The 10,789-nt window shown below is 39.1% G+C and overlaps 1 long non-coding RNA gene across 1 annotated transcript; it reads right to left on the reverse strand.

Moving 5' to 3' along the window:
* Nucleotides 1-6,293, reverse strand: LOC125481467. The gene is made up of 3 exons (XR_007261350.1): nucleotides 6,175-6,293; nucleotides 1,872-1,951; nucleotides 1-88 (listed from the first exon to the last, which is right to left on the reverse strand). It is a non-coding gene; the product is annotated as an uncharacterized LOC125481467 (long non-coding RNA).
* Between the last annotated feature and the right edge of the window lie 4,496 nt (nucleotides 6,294-10,789).

Below are 10,789 nucleotides of genomic sequence, written 5' to 3' on the forward strand. Positions count from 1 at the left end.
CTTGAGTCATTGCATTCCAGTCCACAGGGCTTTATTCCTGGCACTGACTTCCAATTCTGTCACCTCACAATACCTATGGATTCAGAGTCTGGAGGGATTACAGACCCAATACAGATTCAAGACAACTCTCCTTTTCATTTCCTCCATCAGTACAGTAATGTACTATCTGTAAACCTCGGTATTCATTCTCTCCCATTTTGTGTCATTATTCTTAGACGTATTTCCCAAGGCAGAGTTACTTTCTTCTTTATTCCCAGCACCTGGTCCAACTAACAAGCACATCCCTTTTGGCAGTGCAGGCTAGCTTTAAGTGCTGTAAGGAAATTATGCTTTTTGGCCTCTAACTGATGCTTGGTAGTCAAATAACAGAGCAGTTAGTGCTGGTCACATGCAAACATCATTATAACGAGTCAGCATCTTGAAGTTGGCATGCTGCATGCATTTCAGTCAACGGGCGGAGTTAATCATTGCTTTCCCTGCAACCACTTTCAGATATACAAGAATTAATCAAAGTTTATAAAACGTATGGGGTTTGCTTTAGTATTTTCTGCTGTTCCAATCAGAGAACCCTTTTTGACTAACATATTAACTTTTCAATACCCTGCTAATCATTCCGTAATCACCTGCACATTATTAACTGAGCTTTGTTTTCAACATTTGTCATAAATCTCATTTTCTTGTTTAATATTAACTTAATTTCTTCTGCCATCCATAGCATGATATGCTTTGAACATTCTGCCATTTTGAAGAAATAAAGTTGGCGTAAGACTATAAGGTGTAGCAGAAGTAGGCCATTCAACCCATTGAGTCATGGCTGATCTGATTAATCCTCAACTCAAATTTCCTATAATCCTTGATTCTCTTACTGATAAAGAATGTGCCTATCGAAATCCTGAATGTACTTAACAACCCAACCTTGTCAGCCCTCCACAGATTCACTACCCTCAGAGGAGAAATTCCTCCTCATCTAGGTCTTAAATGTGTAACCCCTTATTCCGACATTATGACTTCTTGGTCCTAGACTCTCCCCGACAAGGGGAAACCACATTTCCACATCTACCCTTTCAAGTTCTGGAAGAATTTTGGATTTCTTATTAAGGTCACCTCATTCTTCTAAATTTCAATGACTGTCGGCCCAAACTACTCTACCTGTTCTCATAAGACACAGTCTCTTGATAGCCCGTATCAAACCCGATAGAACCTTCTTTGGACTGCTTTCAATGCCAATTTACGTTTCCTTAGATAAGGGGTCGAAAACTGTTCACAACGATCCAGCTGTGGTCTGATAAGTGTCTTGTATAGTTTTAGCAATCTCTCTCTGCATGTATACTTCGTTCCCTTCAAAATATTACATTCACTGCTTCCTCTTTGTCTAGCTTACTGGTTGCCTCGTCAGAAGAATTCTGGTAAAGTTGTCAAGAATGATTTTCTTTTTATGAAGCTGTGCTGATTCTACTTAATCATATTATGTATGTTTAAACACGTTGGTATTACGTTCTTTATAATACACTAACATTTTTCCAATAACAGAGGTTAAACTAACTGGCCTATAGCCAACTGTTTAATGTCTCCTTTAATGTCTCTTTTTTTAAATAAAGATGTTACAGGACAGTTTTCCAGTGCTCTGGGACTTTTCCAGAATCTGAGGATTCTTGGACAATTACTACCATTGCATCCACTATGTATCTACTTCCTTTAATATCTTAAGATGCATTCCATCAGGTAAATTAGGCAATCTTTGCAATTCATCTGTCCCCATTGCCCACTACTGATTCTAGTGAAATTATCATGGGCAGTTTCATAAAACAAACAGTAGCAAGTTGGCAGGCTTGCCTGATGTTATTGCCATTGTCTATGAAAGAGTGACTCACATAGTTCCATTGGTGTAAACAGCATCACTCCCTTCCACATACTGCACCTGGGTTGGGTAAACATGCTGCACCTGTTGTACCTGAAAAATAAACAAACTATTTTTTACCAACATATATAATTGCAACATCTTAAAAGCTTATGTAAGTCCAGCATTTCCTCTCAGTAAACTAACTTACTGTAGCAATTTACTTCATCAAAGTGAAGGGAGACAAGCTTGAAAGTTGTGGATGGGATGCCAATCAAGAGGGCTACTTGGATCTGAATGGTTACATTCAACAAACTCAAAATCAAAGTTGCACTCATCCAAGAAGGGGAGAGGATTCCATAACAGTTCTGATTTGTGCTGAGTAGACAGGCATTGGGAAGTCAGGAGATGAGTTACTTGTTACAGAATTCCTAGCTTCTGATTTGCTTTTATAGCCTGCTATTTGTAAAGTCTAATTCAGTTTATGCATTCATCCAGGGACGTTGATGTTTTCTTTTGTATTCCTCAATTGTATACTTCAGGTGATCGAAAGTCGGGAGGTAAGCCATTTACTGCAGACACTCAGGTTTTGAGGGCATAAGACCATGAGACATGGGAGCAGAAATTAGGCCATTCGGCCCATCGAGTCTGCTCCACCATTCAATCATGGCTGATATGTTCCTCAACCCCATTCTCCTGCTTTCTCCCCGTAACTCTTGATCCCCTTGATAATCAAGAACCTCTCTATCTCAGTCTTAAATGTACTTAATGACCTGGCCTCCACAGCCTTCTGTGGCAGTGAATTTCATAGAAATTGGCTGCAGAAGTTTCTCCTTATCTCTGTTCTAAGTAGCTATGGCACATAAGTGATCTGTTGCTCAGTTAATGTTCTGGTCAATGGTGACATCATCACACAACCTCCACTCCACAACCGCACTCACCCACTTTGGGATGCGGATGAATAAATTGGGATGACAATTCCAATGACTGTCATGGAAGGTTGTTAGGCTCTCTCTTGGAGATGATCAATGTTTTTATGCAAACACTACTTTTCACCTGTCAGCCTAAGGCTTAAAGTTGTTGGAATCTTGCTAATAATTGTGTTCCAGGAAAATGATTCTATCGGAGAACTGCTCCCCACCCCCAGCCCCCTTGATACCTCACTTATGAAGGGGAAAATTACATTAATACTAAAGAAAAACACACTTGCCTCATTTTGGAAATTTAGCTATGTGTCATGAGAGTGGGACGAGAGGAGTGAGGAGAGAGAGACAGACTGTGTATGTGTGCCTGTGTGTATGTTTGTGTTTGAGAGAGTGAGAACATCGAAAGAGACTGATAAAGCCACAGTTGAATCTTGAATCTGCTTCCATCATACTCTCACTACTTACCAGATCTTAACTTGCAGCATAAAACATTTTTCTCCATGGTAAAATTGTTCTCTCATTCACCCGAATCTACATACCCTGATTCTTAAAAATCCAAACTGTTTGTGTACCAATCCTGCTTAGAACCTTCATGATTCTGAATTCCTTCATCAAATCTCTTCTTAACCATCACATTCTGAAGGGAGAAAAGCTTTACCCTCTCTAATCAGTCCCAGTAACTGAAATTTCTAATCTTTGAAAACATTTCCATCAATTGTTTCTGCATTCTCTTTTATGCCTTCACACAATTCATAAAGAATGGCCAGTATTAGCACAATACTCCAAGTGAGGCTGAATCAGTGTTCCATGAAGGGTCATAATAACTCCCTTGCTTTCAAACTCAGTACCTCTGATCCCTTACATAAGAACATAAGAACTAGGAGCAGGAGTAGGCCATCTGGCCCCTCGAGCTTGCCCCGCCATTCAATAAGATCATGGCTGATCTTTTTGAGACTCAGCTCCACTTACCCGCCCACTCACCATAACCCTTAATTCCTTTACTGTTCAAAAATTTATCTAGCCTTGCCTCAAACACATTCAGCGAGGTAGCTTCAACCGCTTCACTGGGCAGGGAATTCCATAGATTCACAATCCTTTGGGTGAAGAAGTTCCTCCTGACCTCAGTCCTACATCTGCTTCCCTTTATTTTGATGCGATGCCCTGTAGTCCTAGTTTTACCTGCTAGCGGAAACAACCTCCCTGCCTCCACCTTATCTATTCCCTTCATAATTTTGTATGTTTCTATAAGATCTGCCCTCATTCTTCTGAATTCCAATTAGTATAATCCCAGCCTACTCAGTCTCTCCTCATAATCCAACCCTCTCAACTCTGGAATCAACTGAGTGAATCTCCTCTGCACCCCCTCCAGTGCTAGTATATCTCTTTTCAAGTAAGGAGATCAAAACTGCACACTGTACTCCAGGTGTGGCCTCACCAGGACCCTATACACCTGCAGCATAGCCTCCCTGTTTTTAAACTCCATCCCTCGAGCAATGGCAGACAAAATTCATTTGCCTTTTTAATTACCTGCTCCACCTGCAATCCTACTTTTGGCGATTCATGCACAAGGACACCCAAATCCCTCTGCACAGCAGTGTGCTACAATTTTTTACCATTTAAAACATAGTCCAATTTGACCATTTGACCCTTGACCATTTCCTCAACTTCCCTACACCATTTTTACATTCGGCCCTTTTTTTTGTATGGTCTCCCTTTCTGAATGAAGTGTTAAATTTGCCTACATTGTTAGTCATTCATACAGTAAGATTGAACCACGGCATTTTCTGCACTCATGTAGAGTTCATACTATTTACAGCTCTTTACAGTCTGTATTATCCATTCTTACATGCAGGATACTGAATACTTCCCCGAGTTTATTTACAGTTGCAACTGCAGGGTGACATCAAATTCCTGCATAACAGTGGACTGTTATAAACACCTTAAGTATCAACTTATTGTTTGTCAAGTCCCTGGTTGCTGCCTTTTAAAGGTTCACCATGTTCACAGACAATTTCACATGGGAATGTATGCTCCATGGAATTTTCCCTCTCAGGGAAAAAACACTTATCAATGAGTATGAATGCTATTAGAGATGAACTTACGTGCTCTTTTTCTTTTAAAAAACATTGACTTGCTGCAACAGATTTCTGACCTAGTGATTTTAAAAAAAAAATCTGTTTACTTGTCATTACCACACCTTTTTCTACTGTGATTTTAGGGCTTCAAAGAATCTTATTTTTCTCCCCACACCACCTCTGCCTAGTTGATGCAGCTTGCTTCACCCATCACCTCCACATGAAAGAGCTTGCATATCTCAACAATTGTGTTACAGATTCAAGATTTGAATAATAAAACCCAAAATGCAAAATGGAATACACATTATAGTCAATAAAGTGTAAATTTGCAGAGGTGTTTTTGTAATTTGTATGGCTTTACTGTTTTCAGTTTCCATATCAAATTTTGTTCACTGCATTAATCTCAGTGTTTTGCCTGCATAAATACAGAATTATATAACTGTAAATGCTGCTTCAGAATTACAACAGCTTTCATCCATGTGCACACGCTGCTCTTTTATCAAGGAAGTCTTTTTTTTCCTGCTTATATATACCTGATGCACCTGAATGAACTGAAGGAGTTTTTGAATTTCCTCCCTTGCAAATGAATAATGATTCAAACTCAGTTGATTGAGATCCAGCTGTTAGTTTAGACCCCTTCCTTCTTTTGTCCCCACTCTCACCCCCAAAATAATTTACAATTGTGTCTAGAATCAATTTACCCACTAAAAAAAATGTTAGTTTTCTGGAACCAGGTCAACTGTTAAAAATTCCCCAAACATGACTGACAAAAGTTACCAGTTCAATCAGTGTTTTTTAAAAGCCCTAGTCAGACTGGCAAAAATCACCTAATCAAAAATAATCAATGTCATCACCAGTTGACAACTTGTTCAGCTAGTACTGGTTAAATTGAAAGCCCCATCTTCCACAGCAAAAATAAAAAAAAATTACAAGAATGGCTTAAGTCTGAAAAATATACATATGGGTTTTGTAATGATGGATTATACATTCCTTTGCACGCAAGGCTAAAGTAATAATCCTTTACTAAATTAAAATTTATTTCTTAAGACAGTAAATAAAAGTAAATCTAAGGACAAAGTTGCAAGATTCCCATGTCAGGTGGCGGCCGAAAGGTGAAATTTTTTCATATTCAAAGTTTCTATTTTTCTAAGTTCCACACACTATTATGTTTGGAATCTCTTCAGACAAAGTTGAAGGCAACTATGGTGAATCTTTACATGATGGCTCTGTTGACTATCTGAGAGTAGGTCATTTATTCCTCCACTTAAGCATTAGAATCAGGGCAGTGGAGACAGAAAAAGACAAAACACATTCTTACAGCTGGAATGGCACTTACCTGCTGCTGAACAGGTACTTGTTGTACAACTTGGGCCTGCACTGCCTGCTGTCCTGCCACTGAGGTCTGTAAAGTCACTGTTGATGTGGTATCTGAACCAGCCTCAGAGGTCTGCATATTGGGCTCTGAAGAAACAAGGGAAAAAATGGATCAGATTGGATTCATTCAAATAGTGAAGTAATGGTATGAGACAAAATAAGCTCTGATGGAAATTTGTTGTTTCTTCTGGGAAGAGGAGAAATAAATGTACAACAAAACACCACAGAATCACTAAACAACTCTAAACTATTAGACTCAGGTAGGTTCCATTTCTGCAGTCATGTCATGAATTCATGTCCTAGTGAAATGAATGGACTGAAAATCATAGGCTTCTAAGCTAAAAAAAAAATTCTAGTTTAAATACATGAAATGAACTGATTTTGTATATGGATTCCTTAATAGGTACAGAACAGGATCAAGGGAGACTTTTGATTCTGAAAACAATTTAATAAAAATGAAAACATAAAAATCACTGTTTTTTGCCCTGCAAAGAATCTACCTGTCCCTTTTTAACCTGTAGATAAGGAAATTACACTTCCTCCTTTCTGAAAAATTCTCAATTACCTCTGAAAGAATAATAATTTACAATCAAAGTTTGTTGCCAAACTTGTTTTGTTACTGTTGCACTATTCCTTTCCCACTAACACATCCACAAAGGCTGTGCCTCATCAAATAAGTTTACATTCTGCCATTGGGCAACAGCTGCGGAGTGAGATTTTTAGTCACACAGTTGTACAGCATAGAATTAGGCCCTTCAGTCCGACTCATCCATGCTGACCAGATACCCTAAATTAATCTAGTCCTATTTGCCAGCATTTGACCCATATCCCTCTAAACCCTTCTTATTCATGTACCCATCCAGACTCCTTTTAAATGTTATAATTGTACCCACCTCCATCAGTTCCCCAGGCAGCTCATTCCATACATGCACCAGTGTGCGAAAAGTTGCCCCTCAGGTCCCTTTCCCCTCTCACCTTAAACTTATGCCCTCTAGTTTTGGGCTCCCCTACCCTGGAAAACAAACCTTAGCTATTCACTCTCTCCATACCCCTCATGATTTTATAAGCCTCTATAAAGGTCACCCCTCAGCCTCTGACGCTCCAGGGAAAATAGCCCCAGACTATTCAGGCTCTCCCTATAGCTTAAACCCTTCAACCCCAGCAACATCCTTGTAAATCTTTTCTGCAACCTTTCAAGTTTAATAACATCTTTTCTATAGCAGGGAGAGCAGAACTGAAAGCAGTATTCCAAAAGTGGCACAACCAATGTCCGGTACAGCCACAACATGATATCGCAGCTCCTACATTCAATGTACCAACCAAGTGTCTTAATAACACTTTTAATGATGCATACATGCGTTTCAACAGGAGATATTTTTATATGGATGTACCAATATACAACCCACTATGTCACAAAGCAGCTGTTCACCATGAATTTCCAAGACAATAGCACTCCCATTCTTTAACGTACACAAATGGATGGATGCATCACTTTTATTGTAGAGGGCCATGCCATCCTATACCAAACAAATACAACTTGCTTGTTAAATAAGACTTACTTAGGAAAACAAATTTGATTTGAAGAGCAGACCTGGCATTTTGATGTACTTCAGGGCTTTAGCACTTGCACTGTGGTAGAAATTCATCAAATTCATTGATAAAGCTATTTACTTCCTCATGGATTCAGTCAATTTCAGGCCCTCTCTGAGGGCCTGAAACCAAACTCTTTCTTCCTTTCATGAAGCACTTATCAATCTCATTCCAGGATTTGAGCAAGTAATCTAAAATGACATTCAGTGAAGTACAGAGGATGCACTAGATCCTCATTTTTAAGGTACTATCCACAGCCAAGTTGAGTTTTTCTCCTTCTGTTCTGGTCAAAGGTCAACCCTCAACCAATGCAAGTTCTGATCATTAATCTCACTTCTATTTGTGGAGCTTAACTATGTACCAATTAACAGTCTTGATTAGCCTATGTGACAACAAAAACTGCACTCCAAAGGTGGTTTAGTAGTTATAATGCATTTCAGGATGAAATAACATTATATTTATATTTCTCAAATAAAAGTAAAAATTTATGTTGTTCTTTCTTTCCAGATGCTGTGACTAGTGTTTTTCCCATGATGTGCTCATACTCACTTTCTCGCTCTCCAGTGAAGCCGCAGACATTTACTAGTACTTTCCCAGTATCAGTGCTACGGCAACATTTTGGTCTCAACCATACAAGCTGTCAGGACTCCTACTGCAGCTCTGATTCTCTATCACCAACATCTCTTCTTGTACAAACACAAATTACTTGAGACGTTGGTGCTCTCAAATCACATAATTATGCCCATTTTCCTTCTTTACTGCCAAAACAACAAGGATTCCTTCAGAGATAGTAGGAACTGCCGATGCTGGAGAATCTGAGATAACAAGGTGTAGAGCTGGAAAATTTTTTCTGAAGAAGGGTCTCGACCCAAAACGCCAGCTTTCCTGCTCCTCTGATGCTGCTTGGCCTGCTGTGTTCATCCAGCTTTACACCGTTATCAAGGATTCCTTCAACCCACAGTAAGCAACAACAGGAGGAATTGCTAACTTTATTAAAATATTGTGAAATAAATTAGTTGGGAACCATGATCAACTATTGAATCATACAGTATGGATGGAGGACGTTATAAAAACACACGTGGTTCTGCCAAATATTTTTTGGGTTTAATATTAGGGAATAAACACTTTTGAGTCCTGGCTCCCGTATTAGGTACAGTATGCCAGAAATTTGCTGTAATCACAAACTACATAGCAGCTTCTGAGAATTTGGCAGTGACAGATAAACTTCTACTGCTGCCAGTTCAGCACTAAGTGTAGGTTAAAGAACTCGGATAGAACATAAAGGCAGGATATTTTTGTTCGCAGCCTCACAAACAGCATAAAAATACATGCTGTGATCAAAAGGTAAAACTAATCGCTAAAATATTTACATATTTTTGCTTTCAATTTTTGTTTTAAATGTGCAAGTTATTTTAAAATTAAAGCAGACTTATTTTGTAAGCTGTTATAAAAATATAGTCTGTTTCTTCATTTTTAAATTGAAATTGGATCCAATTTACATTTCTCAAATTTAATAAACTATGGTCTAAGTCAGAAGAACATTACTCAGCTTTACTGCATAGTATTTAATTTGCGCCTTCAGCTTAATATATACAGTGCCATGTTCCCTATGGGTGATGCACAATTAATTATTTATAAAAGGCTAAAATAGTGATTTTTTGTCGCTTTCCAGTCAAATCAGTACACTTAAACAACTCCACCATCATGTTCACCCTTCCTGTGTCACAATTTCCATACCATCACTCCATAACTATCTTATAATTTCCATGCTATCCCATTTTTCCCACACCATCACCAATCCGCAAATTTCCTTGCCGTTATTATTGGCCACTAACCACACTGCCATCAATGTCCATCTTATGCAGTTCTCCTGCACCCCTCCACTCAGGGGTGCCCTTGTTGGGCTCCATTAGCTTTCCATTATATTTCCGTTATATTAAATTACATTTCTGAAGAAGGGTCTAGGCCCGAAACGTCAGCCTTCCTGCTCCTCTGATGCTGCTTGGCCTGCTGTGTTCATCCAGCTCTACACCTTGTTATCTCCTAACTTTCCATTGCTCTTTTTCTCCACCAAGCTCAATACCAATGAGTCTACTTGGCTAGGCCCATCAAATCAACCTAGTCAGTACAGTGTGGGCAGACAAAAACTAAAATTAACTGAGATGGTGATAAAGATTATGTATTTTATTTTCAAAATACAAAGGCTAAAAATTTCTCAGGCTCACACTAAATAACCCTCAGATATCATTTGTAACTGAATTTTTGGCAGAATGCACTGTACTTCATAGACTCCTATTATTCAAACTCTGGAGTAATGTTAGCTTTGAGTAATATTGTAAAATGGAAATTACCAATCAACAGCCTTTGTACATTTCTACTTAATCTTCCATAGTATTTCTTGAAATACTATTTGACCAAAAATATCCTCAACATTAATGAATAGCACAGTTACTCAGTGGTTAGTACTGCTGCTTCACAGTGCCAGGGACCTAGGTTCGATTTCAGCCTCGGGTGACTGCCTGTGTGGAGTTTGCACATTCTCCCCGTACTTGCACGGGTTTCCTCCAGGTATTCCGATTTCCTGCCACAGTCCAAAAATGTGCAGATTAGGTGAACTGGCCATTTTAAATTGTTCATAGTGTCTGGGGGGGGACTGGGTGGGATGCTCTTCGGAGGGGTAGTGTCGACTGGATGGGCCAAATGGCCTGCTTCCACATTGTAGGGATTCTATGCGTCTAACCATAGATAAAAGTGTTCTTTTTACCCAAACAGAAATCTAATTTTCATCAACTGAAAATGCATAGGAGGGAAAAAGAAGAGCAGTAAATTACTTCAGAGATAGTAGGAACTGCAGATGCTGGAGAATCTGAGATAACAAGGTGTAGAGCTGGATGAACACAGCAGGACAAGCAGCATCAGAGGAGCAGGAAGGCTGATGTTTTGGGCCTAGACCCTTCTTCAGAAATAAGATAGAAAATACCATCAGC

The sequence above is a fragment of the Rhincodon typus genome, unplaced genomic scaffold, assembly GCF_021869965.1.
Source record: "Rhincodon typus isolate 14 unplaced genomic scaffold, sRhiTyp1.1 hic_rhity00002266, whole genome shotgun sequence".
Taxonomy (NCBI): Eukaryota; Metazoa; Chordata; class Chondrichthyes; order Orectolobiformes; family Rhincodontidae; genus Rhincodon; species Rhincodon typus.